Source organism: Carassius carassius, chromosome 43 (assembly GCF_963082965.1).
Source record: "Carassius carassius chromosome 43, fCarCar2.1, whole genome shotgun sequence".
In the NCBI taxonomy this organism is placed as follows: Eukaryota; Metazoa; Chordata; class Actinopteri; order Cypriniformes; family Cyprinidae; genus Carassius; species Carassius carassius.
The window spans coordinates 1,102,499-1,117,500 of record NC_081797.1 but is presented as its reverse complement, the minus strand read 5'-3'; the positions used below and the strand labels follow the sequence as shown (position 1 = coordinate 1,117,500).

At 39.8% G+C, this 15,002-nt stretch overlaps 1 long non-coding RNA gene across 1 annotated transcript; it reads left to right on the top strand.

Annotated features, from left to right (window-relative positions):
- Positions 1–3,980: 3,980 nt before the first annotated feature.
- LOC132125508 (uncharacterized) lies at positions 3,981–5,562 on the top strand. Its single transcript, XR_009426928.1, has 3 exons — positions 3,981–4,111; positions 4,713–5,102; positions 5,272–5,562. It is a non-coding gene; the product is annotated as an uncharacterized LOC132125508 (long non-coding RNA).
- Positions 5,563–15,002: the final 9,440 nt, after the last annotated feature.

Below are 15,002 nucleotides of genomic sequence, written 5' to 3'. Positions count from 1 at the left end.
TTTAACAAACATAAAAAATTACTCATTGCTCTGATTTTCCATTTCTGTGTTTTGCTCGCGGTTGGACCGTACCAGTTCCACCGGGGGGTGGGGGTCAGGGTATATTCTGGCAAACCGTTTACCAAACACTTTTCGGCAAAGCAATCTGTGGTAAAAGCCTCTACTAACACACGATGGGTGACTCGCGAAGCTCAAAGTTCCTCCGTGTTTTAGCACTAGATCATAGAAAATACGAGGTTTGAGAAGTAGAAGGCGGGGCAACAGTTAAAATATTTAAAATGTTTAAAAACAACATTTGTTAGTAGAGGCGTGTACCACAGATTGCTTTGCCGAAAAGTGTTTGGTAAACGGTTTGCCAGAATATACCCTGACCCCCACCCCCCGGTGGAACTGGTACGGTCCAACCGCGAGCAAAACAGAAAAATGGAAAATCAGAGCGATTTTTTATGTTTGTTCAAAAATCAGACTTGGACGCAACAACCCAAGATTGTAGAATTAAAAATTAAACTGAGAAACAATTATCCATTTGTGAATTATTCAAAAGAAATGGAAAATTAAAGTTTGAAGCCAATTTTTCATTTTGTTAATTTTGATGGTATAAATTGAACAAAGCACTGCACGGACCATAAATCATCCCTTATTTTTAAATGTCTATTATCTGTGCATGAACTACATGAACAAATTTCTTTGAGTCTGATTTCTACGCAAATACTTTTTGTGCGGTGTTAAAATTGTCTAAACTTATGTGCTTGCATATTTTCTGGCCTAATTTAAGTTCTTTTTTGATATGCCCTTCCCCAACTTCCAACAGGAAATGCATCGGCTGTTTCTTGGTTCCTTTGACATTTAGTTTTTGAGATGCATCTGAATGACATCTTTCTTTTGCACGTCTTGTTTTGTCGCACTGCTTGAAAAGTCACAGCAGTAGTTCTCGAGCGATCCCAGCTCATTTGGAATCAGAGGCTTCTTGTTACTTGAGTTTGATAGTAAATGAAAGCATTGATGCAGATAAGCAGCCTAACACGACTGAAATGTGTTGCTGTGGAGAGAGAGAAACGCTGAACACAAGCCCAAATCTCTCTGTCAATAGACTTTCACCAATTTTCAGTGGCTAATTAGTGCTGTGGCTTAAACACTGAGTGACTGATGCTGTGAAAACCAACTGAAGAGGACAAAAAGTGGGAATTTTTCTGTGTATATGTAATTTTTTGGAAACTGACATTTTTGTCCTTTTGAGTACGTATTAAACATTGGGCTCACATTGTAAAGATGCAATTCTGATTGTTGACGCTCTTGTCAACTGATTGTTTGTATCTCTTATTTTCTTGTTCTTTGCAGTGAGAAAGACAAAAAGTCATTAAACTGCAATTTGAGTTGGGAAAAACAAAGACTTTAAGGCCTAACAGGGAAGATTTTGTACGCTGTGAGATCTTCCAGATAGCGAAGGCTTTTGTCTCAGTGTTTTGGGACTGTATAGAGACACAAGCAGCTTTCCAAACATTGCTCCCAGTCATGCTGGGTGACAGCGTGTGTTCTCTTCTCATTGTGTGGGTTTGTTTTGCAGCTGCAGGCTTCTGGAGTCAAACTCAGACTCAAATATTTTATTCGATTTATTGCTGTTTTCTGCTTGTCATTCTGTACTGCTGTGAATCAGCAATGTGTTTTCTGAATCTGCAATGAAATGCATTGGACATGCTAAATGGGCACTGGAGTCTATAGATGGCAATTTCCACCAATTCATTATTATTATTATTATTTATTTAAGTAACGCTGACTTTTTAATGCCATAATTTTGATCTCAGAATTGTGAGAGATAAACTCACAAATGCACAATTATTTCTCGCAATTCTGACTTCATAACACACAACTGCAAATTAGACATGCAATAAAGAGAAAATTGTTTGCAATTTCAATTTTTTAATAATTTAGATTTTTTTCTCATAATAGTATTATTATATCTCACAATTCTGTCATTGTAACTCACAATTGTGAATTTTTATCACACAATTGCGAGGAAATTAAGTCAGAATTGCAATTCTCTTTTTTAATGTTTGTTCAATGACGGAAACAGAGTCTTCTTATTTTATGCACACAAACTCATGTTAACCTAACCATCTATCATACAGAGTGTTATTAATCTTAAATGAACCTGTTCCTGCTTTTTGAGCCTAGACCTGAGAATTCTACAACTTAAATTGTAAATCCTGAATGCTTTTTTGAGCACAGGCTTTGTCTTTTTAAAAAAAAAAGAAAAAAAAAAAAAACATTTGACAGAAGTTATAAAATTGGAATAAAAAAGTAAAAAAGTTTATGTTTCTGAAAATGTAAAATGCAAATACACTATTTTAGATCAAATAAATGTTTAACAAAACATGTTGAACTCTGAAACTGCTAAGAAACAGAACCGTAAATCTGAGCAAGTGTTCCAAATTTGAGATTGATATCACAAAAAAAGAATGTTTTGTTTGCAGAGTCTTGTTCCATGTGGCATTCACTTGAAGTGTGGATAACATGGTTAATTATATAAGATGCATAGTTTTTTTTGTGTTGCATATTTGCTTTTTATTTATTTACCAAGTGTTTACCAAGGAAAGCCATAACCCATCTGAAGCTTTTGCTAAACTAAGCTTCTAAGTTCTTGTCATCATTTTGTATACACACTCCAAACTATCTATCATATTAAGTGCTATAAGTCTCAAGTAAACTACCATTACTTTTTAACACTGTGTTTAAACTTTAAGTGCACATCACAATGCAACGCAATGCAAAACAGAGCAGCAACAAAGCGACATGAGGTTTGTGAACTTGCTCACATGCAGTGTTTAAGAGCATCATAGATTGTACGGAGAACGTTCATATTTTTCGGCGCTTATTTGAAGTGAAAACATTGCTAATTAAAAAGGTTTTGCATTCTAGTTTTATTATTTGCTTGGTCAGCAACACAATCACAAAAGCACTTGTTATTGGATGTTAATGCACCTGACATGCTAAATTGACACTTATTTTATACACACACTTAACTCTTAAACTATGTTTTGTTTAGAGTTTATTATTCTTATCATTATTATACTTAAAATCACAATGCAAACAAATTTGACTACTAAATAAAGTTGAAGGCTCAGGAAACCTTTGCAGGTGTTTTAAGTTGATTAGCTGATTGGCATGTCATCATATTCTAATTGGTTGAGATGTGAATGTGAATTTATGCGTTTTTGTTAAATGTGAGCCAAAATCAGTGCAATTAAAAGAACCAAAGACTTAAACTACTTCAGTCTGTGTGCATTGAATTTATTTAATACATGAGTTTCACAATTTGAGTTGAATTACTGAAATAAATGAACTTTTGCTTGACATTCTAATTTATTGAGTTGCACCTGTACATACTCGGACAGGATTGTTAATAATTTTTTCATTGCAGCTTTAACTTTAAGTGTAGAGAAGATTGCCAGTTAAGACAGAATGGTCTAGTATTGTTGCAATGCATTGTTTTCTTGCAGTGCAGAAACCGTGTAACCCTAAACCAACTGTGAAATACTTGTTTTGGATTTCTTTTTAGGCAACAGTTTCGTCTTTCGTCAGTTTCGTCATTAATAAAACCAATAAAAATGTAAAAAAAAACATTTAGTGACATCTTCAGAAAGATAGAGCTAACTTCAGTTTTATTGCTTTGCTGGATCAGAAACATTTGTCATTGGGGGTTAATGGACCCAAAGCTTGTTATTTACATAATTTAGATTTTTTGTATTTTAGTAGCCCTCTCCTAGCAGATCACATAACATGCATAGCACACATGCTGTGTGAAAGGACTCATTGTTGGCCCCTTACATCGCATGGCTTGATGTGGTTACTGACGAGGACAAATATAGCAGCAGCTCGCTTGTTCCCACGTGGAGCTTCAAGGAATAAAATGCCCCATCTAGGCCTCAGAACCCTGCGGTAGCAAGCACAGAATTACCACATCACTGTAATAGTGTGTTATGCAACCGTTCAGCTGACTGTCGGCCGTCCAAAACCTGACGCCACTGACCCCCACTGGGACTTTGGAATGCTGCCAGAGCCCGTCTGCACCTCCTTCACCTTCCTGGACTCTCTGCGGTTCTGACGTCTGAAGGTGAGAAATGGAGATTACAGTGGGTCTGTTTTCCATGCATCCCACTAATTCAAATGATGTCCTTATTTACTTATCCTCTTTTTGTTTTGAAACCCAAATATTTCCTGTGGCTCAAGTAGAGAGCATGGCACTGGCAATACAATGGGTTCGATTCCCAGGGAATGCATGAACTGATAAATTGTATGCAATGTAAAAAGGCATGCAATGCAAGTGGCTTTGGATAAAATCGGAATACGGAATCTTATTTCTGCAATGGAATAAAAAAAATACTTGCGTCTTGCAAATACTGTATGAATTATAAACTCAGAATTGCACGATGTAAACTCAGGATTATGAGTTATATCCTGGCTTGCAAGACTGAATTCTGACATTGTGTCTAGCATTTATTTTTAAGTTTACGTCTCGCAGTTCAGACTTGCAAGTTGTGTGGGGCTCTTTTCCTGACAACAACAGTTCAACAGTTGGAGTTTGACATTCATAGTCACTTTGAACATCTTTTTGGGTGAACTATTCCTTTAAGTGCACACACTTTCTCCCAAAGCAAGACTGTCAACCCCTATCTTTTTAATTCCCTTCTCCCTGTCGTTTTCCTCCCTGACAGCATCGGGTTATTGCAGTCCTGGGAAGCCGAGCATGTGAGCTTCCCCAGGTCATTAAGAGCAGGCCTGAAAAGACTCTCTGCGGGCCGGAGATAAACCAGCCAGCGGACGCGCAATAAGCTCCGAATAAAGACAGCTCTGTGGAGGGCCTAGCTGGACACTGAGCCGGGGATTAAAGACGGTCTGAATGGAGGAGAAAGTCAATGGAACCGCACCAAAATATGAAGTGAAAGAGAGGTGTGGGCTGGCAGGGGGGCGGACGAGATGAATGGGAAACTTATCAGCATTCGGAGCGCTTGCGAGGACCCACCGCGACTGGGTCAGGGAGTTCTCCCGGGAGGAAAGGTGCTCTCGGGAGACGCTTATCTGCTGTTTGTTGAGGCACCTCACGGGTAAAGAAACAGGAGGAAGGGAGACAACTTTGGCCAGTGCTTTACAAGTCCAATTATTCATCAAACTTGAATAGCTTGAAGCATTAGTGGTCACATATTTGCATAAAGTGTTTTGAACCTCAAGGTCCTGATTTACTTACAGCAAAGATCTTTTTTGTTTTTTGCTTAGGGGTAAAAAGAAATTCGAAGAGTGTCAGTGTCACTTAGAATCACTCGCATCTCTCCTTCGCAGACTGAATTAAACAAGAGAAGATTTCCTTGTCAAAGATGACCAAAGATGTCCCAGAGCCACACATCATCACCATGGACCAAAAGTAGTTTAAAGGTGTTTTCAAGTCAGGGAGCAAACTGTTTCCTGAAACAAACTTTGTTTTGGCTGAACAGAATAAACGAAACAGAGAAGATTTTCATGTCAAAGAAGGCGGAGCCTCAGAGCCACACCTACCTATTACGTAATTGCCATGGACCAATAGTAGGGGTGTGAATTGTCACTGGTTTGTTTTGGCAGGCTGTTTGAAATTCCCATTTTGGCATTGACCGACTGAATAGAAGAAATGAATGTGAAAGAAGGCGGAGTGCCTGGGTCTTGTCTAGCTATTATGTAATCGCAAAGAAAAAGGTTCTTTCCTTTTCTGCAAAGAACCTCTAAAAAATCAATTAATTTTGTCCTCAGTGGAACTAACTGAACAGAATGTTCTTTGATTTTGCTGGTAGTATATCAGAATTTTAAGAGTGTTCCAACAGTTGTGAAGACAGCTGAGGACCATATAAAGTCTGTTTGCATGCTATGCATGACTTTTTACAAGTAGCCAAGAGGTTTATCCATTTAAGGTTGCATCTGGCAGGGATGTCACGTATGGAAAGGGGGCCTATCAAACACAGAATGAAAACAGCGAGTGAGTGTGTGTCCGTCTTTGTTCCTTCCTGTGGGTTCCTCAAGATAACATCAGCTTCAGCCATTACAGCCCTGCTATCTAAGGGAATGGGCTTTTTCAGCTGTCCCCAGGGTCAGGATACAGCACTGATCCTTTCATTAGGCCTACCTGATAAAATGGCATTAGGGATCATTTCGGAAATCTGAAGGGCACACACATAATTCCCAAATTCACACACACTCTAGCTGAACAGGCAAATTACGCAAATTGCATCAGATTTCATTAAGATTGGAAGCGCTCTTGACGTCGAAATCATTATCTCGGGTCATTGGGCTCGTTGACTTCATTTAGAAGTTCCTCTGCAATATTGCACAGTTTATTTAAAGTATAATAGTACAATATAAATTTACAGTATTTAAATATATATTTCTTTTTTTCTCAGAGTTACATTGGGTCTCATCCACTAAGCATGCGTACGCACATATTTGTGTGTGAAATGTGCATAGGCCTACGAACGAATCAATACATTTTACTGAAGTTTATTGTCAATTTATGAAAAAAAAAAAACAGGAACTGAAACCACATGTACACAATAAGCACTTATTCTGTATCGTGTTCAGATGTCATATTTCATTGTAACATCATTACATCTCTAGCCTACATTAAAGCATGTTGCATTAATTGTATTATATAATCCACATAATATCCAGTGATATCGTCGACTTGATTGCACTATATAAACTGAACTGAGCTGTATGATGACATCACTGAATTCAATGATGAACTGCCTTTTGGCTTTATTGACACACTATTTTCCTATTTAATGCCGTTCAGTTTCTTTTTTACAATCTGTATCGTTAAGCACTATATAAATAAATAAAGGTAATCCATGAATAAATTCTAAAATAAAATTATTAAATAACACGATTTATTGCATCACTCAAAAGTCAGATTTGCGAGATGTAAACTTGCGGAAATAAAATAACTGTGAAATTATTGTGAAATAAAAAGTTGCAATTATTAAAAAAAAAAAAAAAATTCTGTGGCAGAAACAAGTTTCAATAGGCTAGAGCACTGTAAGAAAAGCATGTGTGGAAAGCCCATTTTTTATTGTCCTGTCCGCACAAATATGAAACAATCAATGCAATTATTAGTAAATGAGACCGATTGTTTTCATATTAGGTGTCTGATTTGTTAACAATTTGTTCTGTTGTTCTTTCTGTCTTTGTCCTATTATTTGTTAATTCTATCATTAGTTTTTTGCATTCTATTTATCTGTCCAAAGACCATGTAAACTACGTAAAACCAGGTTTCTCATGAATTTCATATTAGTGCACACAAAAACTCAATCAGTGTGTCTGTGGTCACTTCAAATTTAAATTGAGAGGGAGTGTATGTGTGTGTGTCTGTGCGTGTGTGTGTGTGTGTGTGTGTGTGTGTGTGTGTGTGTGTGTGTGTGATGGCGAGTCCAGGGGCGTCTTGAGCAAACACAGGAAAGGCGTCTGTGGTTGCGGGGGAGTTTGTGGGATGTTATTGGTTGAGGCTTCGTAACTGAAGAATTGTCGGGTAATTAGATCATCCTGCGCAGAATAGGAATCAATTTTCTGACCGGGCAGCGCCGTGGCTTTTTCTAATGCGAGCCACATTGGGACCCGTGATCCATGGCAATAATTCAAACCAGATGTGATGTCCGACTCAGGTGGGCCGAGATGCTGTGTGGCCACCGTGACCCTGAGAGTTTCTGGGGGTGAAGTTGTGTGAGGTTTTCTGGTCCCTGGTAGGAGGTAAGTAACAGATCTGAAACTAATTATTTCTCTTCATTAGCATTGTCTCAGCAATTCTTTGGCTATAAATAAACCAGCGGTCACTTCACAGCATGAATGATTGTATTCTAATATTATTGATTGTAATAACATTCAGTTCTCTCTTTCTTTACAGGTGTGGAGAACCAGTTTTGTAGAATATTGTGGATCTAAGCTGGGAATAATAGGCCTTTCCATATCTTTCATCGCATGCACTGACTAAGATTTCCCCGTCAATAGAATTAACTATTATCACTTGCACATGTGTTCATGCAAACTTCTTAAAGTCTTATATGTAATTGTGGCACCAAAGGTTTTGATTGGTTCTGAACAGTTTAAGTCATTTTTTGTGACTGGTTTTGGTTTAAGGTTTCGACACTGCTTACAGTTCTGCTTTAATAAATTATTAAAGACTAAATTAGAAAAATGATTTTAAAAAGTATTCCTTTCCTTTCTAGCTTGTACTTATTTGAAAAAAAAATGCCTGAAAGCACTTCCTGTGTCTGTTCGTCTCTTTAAGAAGAATTGCTTTATGTGTTCCTCAATTAAAAGTTGCTTTGGATAAAAGCGTCTGCAAAATGGCTAAATGTAAATGAAATAACGGTGAAGGGTGTAATTTCTGTACCAGCACTGAACAGAATGACAAACTGGTTGTATTAAGGGGGAAGTTTATCCAAATATAACCTCAATTTATTTTTCTAAAATTAAAATGATTGGATAGGATTAAACTGCTCTTTTAATATTTTTTAATGCCCCCTTTTTTGGCCTTTTTAGGTCTTCAAATTGCAGTTTACCTGGACTTTCAATGAAGGATCAGAAATCTCTCTCTCTCTCAAAAATAATTTGTGTTTCAAGAATGAACCACACTCTGGTTTGGAGGGTGAATTCTAACAGTGCACATAAAGTCTCGCCACCTTTTTTCCCAGGTAAAGCTGAACCCAAACCCTTAAAGTAAGTTATTCAGAGCAAACAATTTGCTCAGTGACCTCATTCTCCTCCATCCCAGATTATCTGCAGCTCAATGGCCTTTTACAACCTGACAACACAGGTGAGGATATGAGATAAATCAATAAGAAGGTGTCCCGCACCACCAGGAGACTGCTGGCAAGATTGAGTGAAGACTGAAGGGAAGAAGGACGAGGAGAGCGAGGGAAGTCTGAACGCAGGAGCACGTATTCTCCAGATGAGGGTGAAAATGAAAACCACCTGGGCTGTATTCCCACGTGACCTGTCCGATGAAGAGGGTTTAGCAATGCTGGACTGTGAATTTACTTACCCTTAAAACAGTTTGAAAAGTATAGAGCCTCAGAAGGCTGTTAATGTCCGCAACACTCATAATTGTCTTGGCACGGTGGATTCAGCTTTAGACAACATGTGTTCAGCACTTAAACTCAATTGTTCAATTTGCTCAACACAAACATTGAATGTATATACACCTCATTTCATGCCTAAAGTGTTGAGACTAGCTCTGAACCATTAATACTTGATGCTTTTGCAGTTAAGGAATAGTCATGTTCATGCATTAATGCTTGCACTCGAGCAAGTTTTGAATAACATGCTTTATTTCATTACAAGTATGCCGAAACACAGATATTTAGACCGATGTGGCACTTTTTGAAGCTCTCACTCAGTGGAGTGAGTCAAGCCGGTCACGACGATGATGATAATATCAAGTTTGCTCTTGGCTTGTTTCCATCATGTCTTAAATCACACACATATGTGGTACACACATAGATCTACAGTACGAACCCAAGCACTTACAGTACGCACATGAGCACAGATGCTATAATCAAATACTCAGAGCAGAACCGTTTGGTAATGTATCATACTGCCCATGGAGATCGTAAAAACAAAACAGATTATATGTTGAAGTGCAGTTTCCATCCCTAAGAGCAGTTCAGGAACTGTATTGAAGGACATTGGAGAGAAAGGGTATTAGTGCATGACTTTTCCCTAAGCATGTGGAAAATCAGTTTTCTGTGACTTTGGGGTTCTGGAAGCTGTCCAATAGCGATAGTCTTACACAGCTGAATCATAATATTAACATGTTTTAGTAATAGCATAAACACACACAAAAATGATAACGATCATTATTGCTATATAATTATCCTCGATAAATTGATAACAAGAGTTTGATAAATGTTCAATATTTTTATGTGGCAACAGCAGAATGACAGTGCTACTCATTTCAATTGTTGCCACATGGACCGAATATCCATTTATTCAATTCAAGTTTATTTGTATAGCGCTTTTTACGATACAAATCATTGCAAAGCAACTTTACAGAAAATTAAGTTTCTACAATATTAAGTAGCAGCTTATAAGTGTTTATGTTCATGTGCATATCCCGTGGTGAATCCCGTGGCAAAACAAAGAAACAAATAGAGACATAATTAGCATAGCTGCTGCTCCAACAAAGTAAAATTTATTTGTTCAACCCAAGCTAAAGAATAATAATGCACATTTGAATACTTGGCGAAAGAGATGTGTTTTTAATCTAGATTTAAACAGAGAGAGTGTGTCTGAACCCTGAACATTATCAGGAAGGCTATTCCAGAGTTTGGGAGCCAAATGCGAAAAAGTGTTTTGTGATCTTAGGGAGCGTGATGGGTTGTAGCGTGGTAGAAGGCTAGTTAGGTACGCAGGAGCTAAACCATTTAGGGCCTTATAGGTAAGTAATGATAATTTGTAACTGATACGGAACTTAATAGGTAGCCAGTGCAGAGACTGTAAAATTGGGGTAATATGATCATATTTTCTTGACCTGGTAAGGACTCTAGCTGCTGCATTTTGGACTACCTGTAGCTTGTTTATTGATGAAGCAGGACAACCACCTAGAAGTGCATTACAATAGTCAAGTCTAGAGGTCATGAATGCATGAACTAGCTTTTCTGCATCAGAAACAGATAACATGTTTCGTAGCTTGGCAATGTTTCTAAGATGGAAGAATGCAGTTTTTGTAACATTGGAAATATGATTTTCAAAAGACAAATTGCTGTCCAATATAACACCCAGATTTCTGACTGTAGAGGAAGTAACAGTACATCCGTCTAGTTGCAGATTGTAATCTACAAGATTCTGTGTGGTGTTTTTTGGTGCAATAATTAATATCTCTGTCTTATCCGAATTTAATTGGAGAAAATTATTGGTCATCCAATCCTTTACATTTTTAACACACTCTGTTAGTTTAGATAATTTAGAAGTTTCACCTGGTCTCGTTGAGATATATAGCTGAGTATCATCAGCATAACAGTGGAAACTGATGGAATACTAAACAGTATACAGTAAGTTAAATAGTGCTTGTGCATTTATTCTAAATGTATTTAGACTACTGTTGTTTTATTCAAATACCTAGAAACCATATAGCTATATGTTTCCCATGGTATTGAGCTGCTGTATGTGTGGTTTTAACTATGGCTGCATGATCTAAATGTATGCTACTATGGAAGACAAATGGTTAATGAAGATATGCATCATTAAAGTCAGCCAACACAAACATTTGCTCTCATTAAAACATGCAGAGACAAAGTAATTATTTTTTTCTATTAAGAAATCTATTTTGTTAAGGAAAAATGACTGGAAAAGTGTCCACTTGAAAAGAATTCAAAAACATGAAAATAAAAGTGTTTGTTTGGCATAAAGAGTATTTTAAATAGTTACCATCTTAGTACTTCTTTGCTTAATACTTTATATGCTAAGTGTAGCCCTTCTCCAAAGTTCATCAGGCATTGTGCAGTGACTAAGTAGTTTTTGCAATGTCAGCGAGATCACAAATCGGTTTCCCCAACAGGCATTGTGGTTTTCTTTGTAAATGTTACATTATGTGCTCCACGTTCAAGGTCTACATCAATGCAAATGCAGGCAGACACCTGTAAAAGACTCCAGCTGAAGGAGACGGGGGAGGGCGGCCCAACACTTCTCCAGGGATTAGTTGAGTAATCCTGCTTTTAACTGGCAGCCAAGGTTGGGTTGGGTTGGGTTGGGTTCGCACTTCGACAATATGAGAGAGACTCATTAAAGATATTAGCTGGGCTGGGCTATTGGCCCATTCACTGCTTAAATATGTGGTTTGATCCCGATTTAGACGCATATTAGATGTCTCCACCAAAGTGCTTCATTTCCCGAGGGGAGCTTTTGCTGGATCAGCAAACTTTGACCAGCATGCTGGCTCGTCTAGCAAATGCAGGGAAAATATCTCAACAAGTTGTTTACTGGTCCAATCACAAGTCTCTAGATTTGGGTCAATTTACAACTGGGATTTTTTTTCACCTGTAAAAGCTTAATTCTTCAGGAATGACACACATACCACACTTGAAGACTTAAACAGCAATAAATAAAAAAGTCTGCTGACAAATATATTCTCTGTTAGATGACTAGGCACCGTAGGTGGTCACGGATAACTTACATGACCAAATACAATGGAGTAACAAAGCCTCGAGCTTTGACTTATGTAGTTTACGTGGTTTGGCTTGTGTTTCTGGATGTCTTTCAGCATACAGGGTCTCCATGGCCAGACAAATGGATACAGACTTTTCTTTGATTTGGTGAACTAGTCTAAATGACCTATTGTAAGCAGACACCGGAGCCCTAACCATAATTTTCAGTCCCACAAAGCAGTTCAGGTGAGGTGCACCAGAAATTACTGCAATGAAAGAGTTTGGCTCCACGTTCTCTAAACACGCAGTCGTGTACATCCATTATTGATAGGTACACATCAGCAAATAAAATGTAAATACTGAGTTTGTCAGCCATTTCGCAGCCTTTGATATGCAGGGCAAGACCACAAGAGGATAAATATGCTTTGCTACCCTAAACAGTTGAGATTTGGTCTTCCTGACGACCTGGGGATTTATGTTTGTGGGTTAGATGTGTTTTAAAGGTTTCCTCTAGAGAAAATCCCCCATTTTTTCCCCTTTAATAAAGATTAATCTGCATTTAAGTTGGGATCTGTACCACCAAAACCAAGAGAGCACTTTAAGGATCACCAAAATTTTTGCTTTGGATAAATTTTTTTAATGTATAGATTATTGTTTTTCTGGTGAAAGCACTCTCAATATACATTGCAATTCATAAGTAAAATGTTGTTTATTAATATACAAAACGTCTCAGGTTACAAATGTAACCATGGTTCCCTGAGAGGGAACGAGACACTGCGTCCTCTGAGGGGACACTATGGGTAACACCTCGTCGTGACCCGTGTCTGAAGCATACTTTGAAAAACGCCAACGTGTTGGCTGGCGACAGCCTCTGACGTCACTACCAGCGCGACTATAAATACGCGCCCGTAGGACCCGTCACTATCTTCTTCATGAAGCTTGCGTCCGAAGCATGGCAGGGAGCTAGAGGACGCAGTGTCTCGTTCCCTCTCAGGGAACCATGGTTACATTCGTAACCTGAGACGTTCCCTTTCAAGGGAACTTCGAACTGCGTCCTCTGAGGGGACACTATGGGGAACAGTATACCCACGCCGCCATGCTGAGGGGAGTGCAGACCAGAATCATGGCAAACACTAAGTACCAACTCTACCGCTTTTCTCTTCACCTGGAGTCGCCCCTGGGACGGTCTGACGGCTGCCTTATGACATTATCCCTTACGGCCAAAGGCCTAAGCTACATACCCAACTTATCCTGTAGGGCCCTGGCCCGGGGTAGAGCTAAAGGCTTGGAATCACAGAGATTCCTTTAAAGGGATACGGCTAAGAGCCTGGCACTTTCCTCTACCAAGTCTTTGCCTGTCACACAGGGGCTACTGCTAGCTTTCGCAAAAACCTGCCGAAAGGGCTGTCCCCACAGCACTCTAGTAGCGGCGCCCTGTTCTAGATAGGTATCCGAGGATACCTAGGTGGAGTGGTGCCCAAGATGAACGGGGCTTAAACCAACTCAAGAAAGGGCACGAAGCAGCAGCGCGAAGCCCTTACCATCTAGGGATTTTAGAAAGAACACAGAGACTAGCGTGCGAACTTACCACAATGTGGATTTCAGAAAGTGCGCAAAGACTCCCGTGCACACTTACCATAACATGGATTTAAAAATACTGTTCTAAGGAGGGGTTCTCGTGGAACTCTGTCAGAGCAGCTCGTAGAAGAATGGCCCGGGAGCAGAGCAATTGGAGGCCTCAGCCCCTGCCTCAGCAGGATGCCTGCTCTCACAGAGCGTCTCAAACAGTATGTGGTACTGGAGCGCTCTGAAGAACCGGGAATCAGTCTCCCAAGAGAGGAAGACTCCGAGCTCCGAGCAGCATGCTCATAGGTGACCCTTTCAGAAAAGGGGAGCGCTGCTGAACTACCCGAGAATTGCCCACACAGCCCCCCCAAGTTGAGGGGGCTTGGGGTGTACAATAAGTACACACCGGTTGGATGAAGCCCAAGGAACACCGGGGCGAATCATCCCAAGAAAGGGAACGAAGTGGAGCGCGTAACCCTTACCATACAGGATTTTAGAAAGTGCGCAGAGTCTTGCGTGCACACTTACCACTTTACGTGGATTTCAGAAAGTGCGCAGAGACTTGCGTGCACACTTACCACTTTACGTGGATTTCAGACAGTGCGCAAAGCGTTAACGTGCACACTGACCACCATGTGGATTTGTGAAAGTACACAGGCAAGCATGTGTACTGAAAGGTTACCTGACAACCACAGTATGTGGGAGCTCACATTCAGAGAGGCCTGTGAAGCCTGCTACCTGATAATCACAATATGTGGGAGTTCACCTACAGAGAGGCCTACTATCTGTTACCAGATAACCACCTCAGTGGAAACTGAAAGCTGAGGGACTGAGGGACTGAGGGACTGAGGGACTGAAAAGGTCCCTCTGTACACTCCTCAGCGAGACCCATTTGTGATCCCCACGAGCTCATTCTCCTCCTTGCCTCGGCAACGGTGGGGCCTGAGCCGCGGGATCCAGATGGCTGTCCCTCTTTCCTCGAAAAGAGAGACAAACGAGAGTGGAGCTTTCTCAGAGAGAAACACTCGCAGTGCACGCAGACCGCCCCCTCAAGGACATCGCGAGCGTGCTCTTCGCCCAAACAAGAGACGCAAAGAGTGTGTGTGTCATCGGGTGTCAGATAACGCTGACACGGATGCACACACTGTCTAAACGCCTTGCTAGTGGAAGCCATGATGAAAACAGTAATAGATCGCTCTTACCGTTTTGGTCGTTTCTCAGATGCACGCTTCAAACAAAACAGTCAACTGAAGACGAAGAAGATAGTGACGGGTCCTACGG